The sequence below is a fragment of the Pholcus phalangioides genome, unplaced genomic scaffold (assembly GCF_987345545.1).
Source record: "Pholcus phalangioides strain wild (caught in Gottingen) unplaced genomic scaffold, Ppha-v1.0 ptg000013l_1, whole genome shotgun sequence".
NCBI lineage: Eukaryota > Metazoa > Arthropoda > Arachnida > Araneae > Pholcidae > Pholcus > Pholcus phalangioides.
This window is the reverse complement of record NW_028301606.1, coordinates 24,706,288-24,723,132: the sequence shown is the minus strand read 5'-3', so window position 1 is coordinate 24,723,132 and position 16,845 is coordinate 24,706,288. Positions and strand designations below refer to the sequence as shown.

The window sequence follows — 16,845 nt, the reverse complement described above, 5'->3', positions numbered from 1 at the left end:
TTTATAAATAGCTATATGCATAACTATATTCGCATATACGCATAAATTTTAGGAATACGACAAACTGCATTTTTAGTTTCACAGGCATTTTTAGGAGAGAGGGGGGTTAATAGAAATGAAAATTACTTCATATAAGTAAAACTATTTTTTTACAGATTGACAGATGGCGTATTAGAAAGTAAAGCAACCGTAAGTTAGCGTAGCAGAAAAAGTTCTTTTTCTCACCACAAAACGTGACAAACCCTTTCGATTCCTTAAGATTTGATTATTCATGAATGAAATTTTCCCTAGAAAAATTAAATTATTTAATTCATGAAAATTGTATACATAATTACGTGGTCTATACATATACATGCATAGCAATTTTGGGAATAAAAAAAATTCATTTTAAACGCCGATTATAAATACATATATCATTTGAGGCACGTAATGCTTCATAAATACTTCATAATGCACCTAATGCGAAATCATTTAATTTTAAATGATCGTTGAACTTTATTAATGAAAGTAATTAAATCTGGTTCCAAAACACCAAGAGGTATGATCATATTTACGGTCATCATGTTATTCTCCCGGTCGTCTTAGCGCAATCTGTTCTATAATATTCAATCTATAAGGAGAATAAGCTAAAACCTCTGAGTAAGGACAAATTCTGAAAATAACAATTGGTCTGGAACTCGTGGAGCTTCAGAATGCCCTTCCGTACAATACTTCGGTGTCTTATCAATCTAGACTGACAAGAAAAATTAAAATTTCTTGACAGGTTAACATTCGGATATTTCTTGAGGATTTCTTACTTAAGTACAGAAAATGTGGATTTCCTGAAAATTAGAGAATTATTTTAAAATGTGGCGGTTAATATTTAGTGAAACTCTTTATTGATAAAATTTCGTTGTTTTTATGAACATTCTGGTACTTTTTCTGTTATTTAGCTTCATTGAACTTGACGAAGCAATTCTGAGACTTGATATAATAATTCACTGCAGCTGATACTGTATCGTCCCCCCTACATGCCAGAAGCACGAATGTGCACATTTTCTCTTTTTTTTTTATCAGCTGGTTGGATACCTTATTTTGTTATATAAGTTTCACCTGAAACGGGAATGGACATCCCTATTGAAACACATATTACAAAACATTTCAAGAAAATAACTTCCATGGAGTAACATGGGTAGAGTTAACATTCAAACCTAATTTCCCACGTTCTTTCCCCCCCCCCCACCTCCCCCCGAGGACATTGAGCATTAGTGCTTCTGATATGAGGGGGACGATATAGTAATGTGAAATTTGAAACAAATTTGAAGTTTCAATTTTCCCAAAAATTTTTAATTATTTCCCTGCATTTATTTCAAATGAAAATTAATTTCTTGTAGAGATTAGAGTGAGATTTGTGATGTTTCTGATATGTTTTCATGATGTTGAATTAATGCGTGTAACTATTTATAAGCCATCGTACATGTTTCATGTTTGAAATAACATGTCCATAAATTTCCGATGACCGTGGACATTTTTGTGGACTTTCCCTCAACGGTTTTTGAATTTTTCCTTGTTCACATTTTTGGTAGTAGCCAGCCACCATCTGCACAAGAGGCGCGAGAGCATAAGGAGAAGGGAGGACGAAGAGCAAGTAGAAAAGAAGGTGGCAAAAAGGACTGGCTGTCAGAAGCAGTAGAAGACTCGGTCCGCGCCGGTGGTGAGAAGAAGGAGAAGGAGGACGGCCAAAGTGAACAACAAGAGGACCTAGAAGAAGTACCACCAAGAATATATATAAAAAAAAAGGAGAGAGAACACAGAGCACAGAATTGGGCAGGCGGTAGTGAGAGGATGGATGCAAGAGACCGGAAGTGCATCAGGATATGAATCGGACGAGGTGCGGGTGACGCCTAAGGCATCAAAGATCCATGGGCTTAGAAAATATGGTATCCACTGTCTCTCTCTCTCTCTTTCTGGCTCCTTTTTCCTATGCTCTTCATCTCTTTTTATACTACTTTTCTCTACGAGAAGAGAAAACCTCGTCGTGTGTCATGATACTAGCAGCGTGAGGTTAAAAAAGACCAGAGAGAGAGAGAGACGAGAAAAATATATACATCTCCGAAGAAAACTTAGAAGGTTATTTGAGAAGTGGGCCTCCCATGTATATTATCACGCATCCCCCCCCCTTCCTTTCGTTTTTCTTCGTCTGCCACATTCATGTCTATATATCGACAGAAATCCGACTTGTCGAGTTTCTAATGAAGTTTCGGTTTTAGATACTAGTGTCTTGACTTGCCGGTAATTTAGGGCAGAGTGTTTCCCAACCTTCTGTAGCCCAGAGCCCATTGTTTATAGATCGGCATTAAAAATTACCTGTCGAATTTCCAATGAAGTTTTAGTTTTAGATACTAGTGTCTTGACTTGACATTGACAATGCCATAACTTGACATTACTTGTATAACTTGACTTGACATTGTACATAAAGCCTGGGCGGTGTACGGTATGAAATGAAAGGTGTCTTGACTTGCTGGTAATTTAAGGAAGAGTGTTCCCCAACCTTCTTAAGCCTTCTTCTGTGGATTTTGAAAGCAGTCATATTTTTTCCCACCAAATTTTCTTGAAAGCTTTATTTCCTCACAGTTCTCCGTAGCCCTCTTCACCACCTATCGTGGCTCTCCTTCCATCTAATTTTCACCCATGCCCCCCCCCCCACAATATAGCAAAGGAACCACATGGTCCCAGGTTAAGAGGCACTGGTTTAAGGAGATTGTATCATCTCGACGTTCTAAATGGTAATTAACCTATTAACAGGCACAGCAGAAATCACCAACCCCATATCTTTTGTAAAATGTCATATCTTTTTTATATGAGGTTGGTTTTCTTCTGATTTTCAGAAAGTGCAAATTAAGGCAGGGGAGCGAATAGGAATAATGTGTTCGATTTAGAAATCAGCTTTTTAAAACATTTGAGCAAACATAAAAAGTTTTTAAGAGCACGTCATCAATGCCTGTGAGAGCGTTTAGTCCTTGGGCCCTTTTTAATTTTTAACTAACCACAAAAAAAAAATTTACACATTCAAGTTCAAATTACACTTTTAGCAGGTCCATAACCCTTTATTTGACACTGTTGCTCTCAAGCAACGCGAGTTTCTTATATTTTTCAAATAAAGGCATTGTATATTTTGAGCTCGTTTCGACATTGATGCTTTTGAGCAACTCCTAAACATATTTCGAGTTTTACTTATAATCTTTTCATGAAATTTCTATAATTACCAGCGGAATGGATCGAAGTTACACGTCTATTATTTCTTTTGCAAACCAAGCAATAATGATTTTTTACCCTGAACAATTCGTTTTGGGGGAAAACTCTGTGTGTGGAGGAGACATATTGCTGTGCATCCTTCAACAATGATGGAAAAGTAAGCTGAAAAACTATAAATGACATTTTTGAACTGCTCAAATCTATGTAAATCATATTCAGTTAAATCTGTCTTTCTTGAAAAACTATATCTCGAAAAATGAAAAAATACTTGCATTTACTGTGCTAAATTAATGCATTTTCACCTCTCTGTCTCGAAGTAATTTTCAAAAGCTATCTCTAAGGCCAAGCCCAATGATAGTAAAAATTAAAACGCGGAAATTCCTTTTCGTTCGAGCAAATATGGCTTTTCTCCGGAGGTGAAAGAAACGGATAAGCAAGGATTATTCGTATTACAACCCATTGTGTTCATGGATCTTGTCAATCATAGGCGAATACTATGATTTGCAGGAGGTGGATGGGAATTTCGTTGTTGATGCCTTGTTCAGTATGGCAAAAAGTCAGCCAACAGACATTTCAAAATTGCTTCAAGAAAGCTGTGGATTTGAAATCAGTCATCTCAGCGATGAAGGATCAGATTTGGTGGTTACTTGAACTTCAAAGATTCTCAGAACATTGTCGAAAATGAAATTTCAAAACATTGGGGCATTACTAAAAATACTTAAAGCGAGAAATTTCATTTTACGATTTTGTGGAAATGGACAAATTCACTACAAACTTATAGCAGCTTGACTGGTACCGAAATTATTGCTAAGTGTATGTCCGACTCGCGTAACGGAAATACAGCAGAAGATGCTCCAGAAGAGTTAGAAAAAAGTAATAGTGAAAAATGCTAAACACACATGCTGTAAAAACTTCGGACCATTTCTGGGGCAAACTGAGACGATAGGGCCAGGCCCGTCATTTAGAGGGGGCAGGGGGGACCATTGCACCCCACCGCCCTGGAAAAGGTTGAAATGACGGCCCTAGATAGGGCCCCGAAATATTTGCAGCTCTTGTTGGTATAGATGAAATTGACAAGGCTTAAAGTGTAAAGAATATGCATCATTCTAAGCTTACGGATTATTTTAAATAAGTCATGTAAATAAAACTGAATTGATAAAAAAAGAATTCGAACGTATTTCAGTGTGCTTGCATATACTGTGATTGAACATTGATTATGTAACTTAACCAATAATTTAATTAGTATATATGTACATTTTATTACATATTAATATAATACGGTACTGTTTAGTTTTTATCAATCGAATTTTTCGCCATTTTTGGCGTGTTTTTTCTTTCTTACTAAAAGAACTCTTTTTCTCGAAAACTCTTTATTTTGAACTTTTTTTCGGTTTCGTCAGTTTCGAGATGAGGAAATTTGACTGTAAATACAGTGTGCGTTTGTTCCCTGAAGTTCAATATCCATTTTTTTCGAAATTGATAATATTTCTTTTGTCATGTAATAGCATTCACAGGGGTACCTCATTTGATTAATATAACCCTCAAAATTTTTGTTTTCTGGATATTTCAATATTTGCCAATTAAAGAGTTAAAAACAACCCTCCTGATTTTTTTTTAACTTTCATATCAGTTGAGACAATGTAGGTAAATAATATGTCCGAATTCTTCACTGAAATTTAAAGCAAATGATATTTCAAAAGTTATAGAGCAAAAAGCACTTATTCCGCATCACTTAATCAAATATTAATTGAAAAATCAATTGGAAAATCATTTAATAACAATTCTCATTAAAAATATTCTTTTATTGAATTTCCCACAGAAAATTCCATTGTGTTTGAAAGATCATTCGACAGTTTTTTAACGGCATAACGTGTGGATGCTACCGGTTCTTTTTATGGTACCCGTTAAATAATGGTACAATCCCCCTCTTGAATAAAAAAAAAAATTCCCCGCTTTGGCCACCATCAATGGCCTGTTTACTGGCTCGAGAGCTCGCGAAATCCCATTGAATCGACACGTGACCACAGACAGTCGCTTAACCGGATACTCAACGAGAAAGGACCGGCAGCAAAAAGAGAATATAACCATCATCATCCCTTTTTTTTATATATAAAAGTGATCATTATACTCTCGTCTTTATACTCCATTATTATTTTTTTACAAGAGTATTAAATCTATTGTATATTCATGTATGCATAGGGTCGATGGATTTTTTTTTTTTCTACTAAATAGTTCTAAAGCTCCTTGAAAAGATATTTACAATAGAATGGAAATGAGGTACGACACTCATGAATATTCGTGATGCATAATCCATGACGTTGTTTTGCTGGATTATGCGTCTTTGGAAATTTTACTTTTTTTTTGGGAAAAAACTTGAGAAATTTTCTCCTTTTTTTGGATAGAGAATTAGAAGTGGATGGAACAATATAGTTGAACGTTATCGTGTGAAACGTTACCCTCTCAGTATTTACGAACAGTGGAACCACGTTACAATGATACTCGATATAACGACAGATATCACTACAGAGATATTTTTAAATCTTAATTGAAACTGCCCACAGTCTAATGTTAAACTTATCTCTATACAACGACAACCTTTACTACGGTAAATCTCTCCGCAACGGTATTTTCTGAGATTTTGAAAATAATTCAACGATCATTCAGTTTCATAATCGCCATCAATGTTCTTAACACTCTATGCACAAGTGTATATTTGAATATACAGTACATGGCAAATACATGGTCTTGTATTAGTATAACGTGTTTAATAATTACGCTAAAAATTGGTATAACGGGTAAAGAACCCGTTATACCAAATTTTTTTTCTCAATTTTTTTGGTACGTTAGAAAGTACATATTTTAGTGTCATTTTAGTACAAAATACGTCTATGTAAACACAATACTTTTTGTGTGTGTGTGTGTGTGTGTGTGTGTGTGTGTGTGTGTGTGTGTGTGTGTGTGTGTGTGTGTGTGTGTGTGTGTGTGTGTGTGTGTGTGTGTGTGTGTGTGTGTGTGTGTGTGTGTGTGTGTGTGTGTGTGTGTGTGTGTGTGTGTGTGTGTGTGTGTGTGTGTGTGTTTTTTGAAGCTGCTGAAATTTTACGTGTTTAAAGATTCATAAAATCGCCCCGAATATATTGAGGAAATTGGAACTAAAATTCAATTTAACAACTATTCAACTTTGTAAGCAAGTTTTGATCTGTTTACGTACAAGTCCTGCAAGTCCCAATGCGGTCTTTATCTCATCAAAAGTTCGTCGTAGTGGTCGATTCTAAATTCAAAATTGATCATATAATCCCTCTGTATCAGTTTTGCGAGTGAAAATACAGTGTGCCACAAAATTAAAAATCCAAATTTTTATACGGCACCCGTCTCCTGCATCTTCTAATTGGAAAGTTGTTGTCATGTCTCTTCTGAGCCCAAAAAAAATAGTGCTTTTAACTGCAATGTTCGCTGAGATATTTGATTTAGAAAATTGGAGAAAGGTTGAGAAAGAGCAGTCTAAAAACTAATAAACAACGCTCCTTCCCCTCGTTTACGCTGTTCTTTCCCGACTTTCTTCCGTCTTTTGACATTTTCTTTGTCAGCGAACGTTGCAGTTAAAAACACGGGATTTTTGGGGGGGGGGGGCTCAGGGGGCTCAGAAGAGACAGTGGAAAACTTTTTATTTGGAAGTAAGAGAACGGGGGACTGTATAATAATGCAACACTTTTAATTTTTGACACTGTATTTTCACTCTCAAAATTGGTGCGGTGTAATAATAATTTCTGAAATAATTATTAGAATTTTTTTAATTTAGAACCTACCTCTACGACAAACAGTTGATGAGATAAAGACTGCATTTGGACTTACAGGACTCCCTGTATATATGAACAGTTTTTCATAATTGTAACAAATTTGATATAATTGCATGGCAATTATAATAAAAAGAGCAATAATAAAAAAAATAAATGAAAATAATATAATTAGAACATATGTATAGTACTGAGTTTATAAGTATAATAATGCATATGTTACGGTAAATGTGATAAATCTGTTATTATGCATACTTACCAATCGTCTTAGTAAGTTTGATAAATATATCACTTTTACCAGTGAATGTGCATAATACCCAAGCGTCGCTGGTAGATGTGATAAATACAAAGAAAATATCTCTTTTACCTGAGGTTATACACAATAGCCGTGTCGTTGGTAAATTTGATAATTAAAGAAAATATTATCAATTTACCGGTGATTATGCATAATAACCAAGTGGCGGTGGTAAATTTGATAAATACGTGAAATTTATGATCTTTTTCTGTGGTTATGCATAACACTCTAGTGTAATTGGTGAATTTGATAAGTTTGAAAAAATCCAAGTGAGTTTAGTTAGTCGAACCGAACTCCGACATACGGACAGGGCGGGGGTCATGTTTGGTGTGTAGGTAGCGTAGGACCCCGATATAGTGATAAAAATTTTACGATCATACCCCGCTATAATGATACAATACATGTATGATTTAGCATGTATAATATATCATACAGCACGATTTATTATGTTTGCCAACGACGCGACGCTTGAGTACTATGCATAATCACTGGTAAAAGTGATAAATTTAAGGAAATTTACCAAACTTACCAAAATGCTTTGCGAATATGTATAATAGCCGGATTTATCACATTTACGCGTAACATACAGTCGTGCGTAAAATTAAGAGAATTCGCACATTGTGTTCTATTTGGGGCATGATGTTGGACGGCCGCACATCCCTCCATGTGTTTGACAGAGGGTCCCTGAGTGCTAAGAGGTATAGAGAGATCTTAGAGCCTTATGCTTGACTTTTCATGGGCGCAGTTGGCCCTCTGTTCCTGTTCGTGGACGACAGCGCTCTTCCACATTGGGCTTACCTGGTCAACGATCATCTGGAAAGTGCGAGTATTCGGCGTATGGATTAGCCAGCCAGATCTCCTGACTTAAATCCTGTAGAACATGTCTGGGACGCTCTTGGGAGGGCAATTGCATTTCGCCATCACCCTCCAAGAACCATCCAAGAGCTGAAAACCGCGTTGCTGCAGGAGTGGGACCGATTATCTTAAGGACTCCTCCTCAACTGCCTTGTGTCATGTATGCCGTCGCGCTGTGCGACCTGTGTGACTGGGAGAGGGAACCATACCCATATTAGACTCATTTTTCGGTTCGATCTCGCAACGTGGATTTTGGACATTCCCGCAATAATGATGAACTTTACTGACAATCATGCGTGCGTGCTATAATTTTTGTATAGTACATCTTTTTCTCTGTTGTAACTGTGTATTCGTATCGAATTTCATTGTAGTCTGTCCATTAGTTTTTCAGAAATTCGGCATAATATGCTTATTCTCTTAATTTTGCACAGAGTGTATATACTGATCGAAAACGTAAGATAACAGCCCTGCATAACTTGAAAATTTCCAATTTATACATTATATTAATAACCGAAAAGAATGAAGATAAACTATCAGGGAGGGACACTTGAATATTTTTACAAATGTTTAATTTCATAATTTAAAAAAAATTCGGTTTTCTGGTCTCTCTGTGCTCATATATTTCCGCCATAAAAATGATCAAATTCCCTCATTCAACTTATAGTCATCGCTCCGGTTTTCCATCGCCGTTTCTTTTTTTAAACCATCGGCTTGATAGGGAGGCACCACTTGTACTTTAGCTCCTAGCGCAAGTCTAGCTCTTCGGCACTCCATTTGCATTTTATTAGCGATACGCAACGACTGGTTGCAAAGAGTGGAGCGAAACAAGATCCATTCCTTCATCCTGAATAACACACTCACACATATACAAAGAGAGGGAGGTTGAGGCCATGGATGATTATGCGACGGAAACTCATTTTAAATATCTTTCATTGAGCTTTGTCATCGAACCCAAGTAAAATAAAATAAAAAAAACCTCTCATCATAGTTCACCCTTGGTGGATGGAAAAATGAGAAAATTTTGTGAGAGTGACGAGAATGTCTGGTGAAATTTATCAATGAAAATACATTTCCGTCTTTCTTTTTTTCTCTCTCTCTATAAATACAGTTAATAACACTCCCGGTTATGTTGTGTTTAATACTATAAAATTAGCATGTATAAAAGAGTGAATGTAATGTGTTGTGCTTCTAAAAATGAACTTATTTGGGGTTGAGTATTTATAGTTAGTTGCAAACGTTGACTAGAATAATAATGATTTTATTCACCGTAATTTCTGGTAAATAAACCGATTGATGCTGACCGTAATGTCTGGTAAATAAGCCGATTGATGAAGACCGTAATGTCTATTAAATAAGCCGATTGATGAAGACCGTAATGTCTATTAAATAAGCCGATTGATGAAGACCGTAATGTCTATTAAATAAGCTGATTGATGATGACTCTAATGTCTGGAAAATAAGCCGATTGATGATGACTGTTATGTCTGGTAAATAAGCCAATGGTGTGTATAAGCCACATTCAGAAAAATAACCGGAGAAAAAAAGTGTCTTGCTAACGTGCGCCGCAGCTTCGTTTAAGCCTCACGAAATTTCCTTTCGAGAATGAAAAAAAAAGACAACCATTTCGATAAAATTAAATTTTGTTCGTTTAACGTATCTTTTAAATTTTCACTGGAGGTTTGTTGAACATTAGACATTATCCTGGAATAAAAAATTAATTTTTCAAGTGCGTTATAATATTAGCAAATTTTCATAAAATTTAACTAGAATCCCCTCAAAGTCAGAGTATTAGAAACAAAATTATTGAATAGGAAGTGGCTTTGAATAATAGAAGGGGGGTAAACATTTGTTTTTTTAAGAAACATAGACCGTGACATTATTACGGAAAATTGCGTATTGCAATAAAAAACCATCTTTAAGTATTTGAAATGAATATGAACCACCTTATGCATTTCTTACAGTTTAATTAAGTTGTAAATTTTTGTAAATAATAAGAAAAAAATTACTTTTGTTTTAGGTTTCATGTGGAATTTACGTCAATTTCGCTATGTTGGTAACCCTATGCCACTACCATATTTCGTCGTATGAAAGGACACCGCAATATGGATTAAAAGTGATCTTTCTTTTCTTCTCAGGCAAATTCGCAAATATTTTTTGTTCATTCTTGTTCCTCCATTGGTGAGGAACCCAATACAAACTAACTAACCGTGTGATGGCTCTGTACATATCCTACGGGACTTCTTACTGAAAAACCATCACCGGGAAACATATTTTCAATATGGTTAATATGCAAAATGAAAAATACATACGCTCGTCCTATATACATTCCACAATTTCCAAACATTTCAGAAACAGTTATACATACAAGCACAGCAAAACAGCAAGCAAAATAAAATAGTACATATGTGCATCCCATTCACATTCCACAATTTCCAAACATTTCAGAGACAGAAATACAAACAAAAATGTGTACATTAAATAACCCAATCACATATGTCTAGTCATCAGAGATGCAATACGCTACAAGAGCGTATACTATATTATACAGATTATTGAATTCTGATCACATTGTTAGTCTACAGGGTGATCAGCACATAAGCCCTTATTTCAAAATTAAATATCTCTACAACAAAGATCAATAGAATTATGCGGTAAACGGTACGTTTATTAGCAAAACTGTAAGAATGTTGTACAGAAATTTCGAAAATTTAGTTTTTTTTTTAATTTTTTAAAATTTAAAAAAAGAACAAAACTGGAGATTTTGGGGTTCCGAAAATCCTCATTTGTGTGAAGAGAAACCACTGCATTCGCCTAAAGTTACTGCATGGGCTGCGGTATGCGCCAGAGGCATTATCGGCCCCTTCTTCGTGCGAGAAACGATTACTACTGAACGTTACGTTACAATTTTGGAACAATTTCTCAGCACACATGGCGCATACCGCAACCCATGCAGTAACTTTAAGAGAATGCAGTGGTTTCTCTTCACACAAATGAGGATTTTCGGAACCCCAAAATCTCCAGTTTTTTTTTTAAATTTTAAAAATTAAAAAAAAAACTAAATTTTCGAAATTTCTGTGCAACATTCTTACAGTTTTGCTAATAAACGTACCGTTTACCGCATAATTCTATTGATCTTTGTTGTAGAGATATTTAATTTTGAAATAAGGGCTTATTCGCTGATCACCCTGTATGATGAACCCAGTAATGTGAACACTTGTTCCATCAAATTTATTGTATGAAACTGGCCAAATAGATGCTAAATTGAACATTTATTCGCTTTTGCCTTGTTATGTCATTGTTTCGTTGTGCCATCAAAATTCTCATTCGTTCACTGATTCCTCTAGATTTAGAAGCCTGTAGTCTCAAAATACATGTATTCCGTGAGATTATGGTACAAAGTTATATTGAAAGTCCTAATTAACATTACTAACTGGTTTGTTGAGCAAATTTAGGATGACAATGACTTGACATTAAGGAGTTGTCTTGAGTTTTAAATTCGCAAGTTTTGGAATACATACTCTGAAGATTATTTCAGACGTTGTCAAATTGTGGCTTATGAGCACCGTAGTTCTCACTGCAACATCCAATGACCATTCCCCCCATTTCATATATCCACGAACTATCTACATTCAAACAACAATCAAGAGATGCCATCAAGCTAACTTGAATTCACGATATACACAATTACTTGAATTGCACCATGGGTTCTCGTCTAATTTCAACCACAGACGATGCTCGTGGCCTGAAAAAATTTTTGAAAAATCTCTATTTCTTCCTCCAACGTATAGTGCATTTCACAGAAAACAACCAACCATACCAGCGTTTGAAATCTTTCTTCCGATTCCGTATGGCAGAAACAATAAGAACAAATAGACGGGAAAACGAAAAAAAAAAAGAAAAGCCACACGCCTTTGTTCAATCACAGCCCACGGTGCTCACACAAGGAAAAAAAACAAAAAAAACACAACTCAATCGTATGAATGTGTGCAAAGTAACAAGGAATCGAACAGTGCAGAGATACCGAAAAAAAAAAATCTCTCACTCCTCTTTCCTCTCTCCATTAACTTCATTGTTTTCATCCATGGAAAGAAAAAAACATGGCAGCCATAGTCAGAGCACCAAAATCCCCATCCAAAAAAATACACAGGAGAGAAAAAAGCACCTTTTCTTCTATTTTTTTCTCTCCTCTAGTTACTTGTTGTTCTTTTTATTGACTTTGCTTTTTTCTGCTTTGCCACCAAATGCAATCATTTCATATTTCCTCGGCTTCCCGTATCAGTACAAAAGGCACCAAATGGGAAACAGGTGAGAGGGTGGAAATTGAAGGACAAAAAAAAAATGGAAGAAAAATACATGTACATGTACAGTATGTGTGTAGGGGGGTATGTAATAGGATTTTTTTCTCTCCTATACTTACTTGCTTTACTCATTTTCCTCCGTCCTATAACTTTTGTGGGACGAAGAGGGGTAACTCAGTTTTCTATTACATAGAAATATATAAAGATATAAAGGATTCCGAAACTGATTTTTTCCTCCCGTAGGATTCCATATATTGTACCCTGTACCTAGTAGGGAATAGAATCGAAATCTAGAGATATAGTAATAAAAATTTTCTTGATTGTCCCAAATTCCCTTAAAGTTGTTTTTTTCTGTGATTTCATGAACTGACTAATGAACTCGTAGTTCTGGATTGTGTTCTTGAAAATTTTTCATAGACGAGGTATGAAAATATAGTTTTGCATTTTATATGATATTGGCTTCTAAAGAACTTATTCAAATCGTATTCGACTTATAGGGTGTTTCAAAAAGGACTACCCCATTTTGAAATGATACAACTTTGAAGCAGTTATAAATAGAAAGATGAAACAAGTACCACGTTTAATGAGCAGACCTGGAACTTGAAACACACCGGTTTGTGAAATTTATTATAACTCTAGCTATAAGAGACGGAACCGCTGTCTCGGTGCGATATCCTTTTAAACTGTGGGTGAAATTTTTTTAATGGCATAGGCACAAGTGGGGAGTGGAATTCAGTCATCTTGTGCAATGTCTCTTCTTCAATGGATCCCGATATATATAGTGTCCATGCTGATACAGTATGTAAGGATTCTTTGTGTAACCAAAAACTATTTAGAATGAACTTCTAAATGTCCCCTTTTCAGAAAGAAGTTGTTTGTCATCTATTTCGGTGAAATTGCACATGATTTTTGGTAAACCTGTGTATATTAAATTTCCAGCCTAATCATCAAACTTACTTCTTGTCATCTATCACTGTCAATTCAAACTTAGAGAAACCTTTCTGAAACACCCCGTTATTTATGTTTGTTTTTATATGTGATGACACATTATGTATAATGAACGGATAAGGAAATACAGAGAGCCCTTGATCTACAAGTGTCTTGTCTTCCAAATGATCCACGTTATAGGCAAAAAATAATTGCTAAAAACGCCTTAATTGCGAGTGGATATTCGATATTGACCATAACACACTCGAGGAAAAGTAGTTTAATATGAGAAAACTCGAGTGTTGTCGAATGTGCTGTATCTTTTAAACAAAGAATGATCTACCTTTTGATAATAGAAAGCTTTCATGGCTTCGTAACAGCTCATGGGCCATTTGAGTGATTTTTTTTAACTATAAGCCGGCCACAGTCCAATAAATGGTGCAAAATTTATAACTGAATGCCGCAATTTTATTTTGAAATAATAAAAAGAGTCAGTGATTTCACAACCGAGTAACCAATCGGGCTCGACCCTACTGACTCAATTGAAACGGAAGGGAGGGAGCCCTTATCATACAAAAATACAGTAATACAGTACATTCTAAAGAGGCGTTGATCTTTGACTTGTTTGAATTTCCCAAGCTGTTGTGGGCCGGATACGCCTTTTCGGTAGGTTTCAAACTCGTAAGTTGATATCAATTCACAAGTTAGAACGTTTTTGGCTTTCTTAATATGTGAAAAATTAAAAACATCTCGAACTATGGTACTAATCTGATCTTAATTCCCATAAAAAATACTTTGATGTGATTCAAGATGTGAGTTTTTTATGATACAAGTCATTTTTAAGAATGGATCTACTTCGTAAATCAAGTAAAAACGCACGCTTTCTACAAAGTAATATAAAATTGGGAGAAGTGATTGATATCATTACATAGAATGTGAATAAAGAATTATTCCCTATCTGAAAATGAGTCCCAAAACTAATTTCTTAAAATTTATCTCAGAAGTTCTTGAAAATGAATTAAATATTTTAGGTAAATTCTTATTTTTCACATGTTATTTTAATACAAGAGTGATTTTTTATGTTAGTTCCTGTCAATTTCATACGAAAAGCAAAGAAATAATAGAGAAATAAGTATCTGTTATATCCACTGAAGTGTTGAAAGATCACATGATTCGTAACGAATGATTTTCATGCTCCGTTCTACAACGTTAGAGTATAATAGCAAAGGCTATAAAAGGGTACAGGAATGACCATATGTTGGGTTATAAATAGATATAGGAGGATTTTTTCCCTTTCTCCAGATTAATGTGAATACGATGATGTGGAAGAATCATCACAAAAAAAAGTATGACAGGAATGACATGATGACTAACCCTTTGACACACGCTAAATACCCTCCCCCACCTTTTTTTGTCTTCTTTTATTTTTAATGCTATGGTCAGTTATGGGAATGGGAAATGCCATGGTTATGGAATATAGATGATCACTCACATAAAAAATGAGTATTATTTAGAGGAAAATTTCCCACGCTCTCAAAACACGTACGCTTTAATCACGTATGATGTGGTCAATTTCCCAATTCAGTCCCTTGGATTCGCCATTTGGTGATTACGTTTAGAACTTGTTTTGACATGTGTATGAGTTGGTTTATTAGTCTATTAGCTCAAATATTTTCAGTAATTGATTAAATGAATAGATTCAATAGATTTTCAAAGACACTAATATTACTGTGATATCTTTTCTCATTTCATGTTTTGGGTAAACAAGTTGCCAAGTCATAATTTTGAATTCCATTCCTAATCGAAGAACTGAAGAATTTGAATATAATGAGCCGAGGGGTTATCCATAACATAATAATGATAATGCAAAAGAATGGTGTGCCAAACTTGAAGTTGGATTAGTTCTCATTATTACACCTTCGTACATGGTGTAACTTGAGTGAATATAACTCACGCAGAGACCTCGTCACGTACCAGACCGATAAACCGAAATAACACATTCACAAAAACGAATACAGAATTTAGTCTAAAGTAGTGCTACCCTGTTGTATGCGCATTCCTTTTCTTAACGTTGCGAATCCATTGAGTGGTACGCAAAAATTAATGAACAGTGGCGGAGAAAATAAGTAAAGTAATAAAAAAATGAAAAAAATAATGTCTCCTACCTTCCACCATCAAGCAAGCATCCCCCCCCCTCCGTATTTTCAGTGGTACTCAACCCTCGTACGCATGCCTATAACAAGTCTCCTACGTAACATTATGTCTATGTATCAGCAAGTGCCCTACCTATTTCCAGCAGTAAGCAAGTCTGTTACGCAATTTCTGGAGATACGCATATTTCTTATGTATCTCTACGCATGTGGAAGTTCCTTACGCATTTCGGTAGGTAAGCACATACTTCTACGCATTTCTAGGAGTAAATAAGCATGCTACACATTTTTGGGGATATGCAAGCTTCCTGGATGTTTCTTTCTCTTTTTTTTTTTTTGAGGGGGAGGGGGTTACACCTATCTTCTACGCATTTGCAAGGAGGGTTCTCGAAGCATGAAGTTTTGGAAACCACTTTACTACTTTTTTCAAGCGAATTTATTAAGATTCACTGCAAAGAACTTTATTATATGCCATAGTGCAGAAGCATTTCTGTCAGAGGTGGAATAGAGCAAATAAATGGTTTTCAGTAGTCGGCATAAATTTTCCCTAATCACAAGGATTGCTTTGCAGTGTCTAGTCACTCAGTATAGAGATGACTACCACTACTACTACTACTAAACCACACATGCACCTCGTCCATATTTTTTAGCAGAACTAATAAATTGGTACATGTTGAAATATGAATGCACGTGTTGTGAACCTAATGTGAAATTTGTTTCGGTTTTATGCTTACTATGCGTAGAGCTGCCATCTGACATCAATTTTTCGAACTATAAGTGAAGTGTAATGATTGAAATTTTGTACCGTTGTAGGCTTGCTGTATTTGGGTGTGCTCTCTTTGGCGAGACTTTTTAACTAGAAGAGCATTCACGCCTCGAAGTTGGGAACTAAGAGAGAAAACTTCAGCTGACAAACAACAAATGGAGCCGATGGGGTCTGAATCCGGGTCCTTAAAATGAGAGTCCGTCACTATGACCACTCGATCACCAATGCGATGGTATAAAGATGACTGGTAAGTTGAACTCAAATGTTATTGGTTCGTGCAGAAAATTTTTATTAGAAGAGTACGACATGCCGTCGGTCCCACTTAAACGGATATCAATGGTTCTATCACCCAATATCCGATTATGCGGGGAATAATTCAATTGTCATTTAACACCGTTATTATAGTTTGTATATTGAAAACTGATTGAGGGGTGAAAAAAATAAATCTTCATGGAATAAACCAGACACCAAAATAGAATGAAAATCATATAGAATTACAACGATTACATTATAATTAATATTCATACTT

At 35.5% G+C, this 16,845-nt stretch overlaps 1 protein-coding gene across 1 annotated transcript in view; it reads right to left on the bottom strand.

Annotated features, from left to right (window-relative positions):
• Positions 1 to 16,845, bottom strand: part of LOC149078839 (retroviral integration site protein Fli-1 homolog) — a 130,965-nt gene that overhangs the window by 59,490 nt on the left and 54,630 nt on the right. The gene's annotated exons all lie outside the window — the stretch shown is intronic.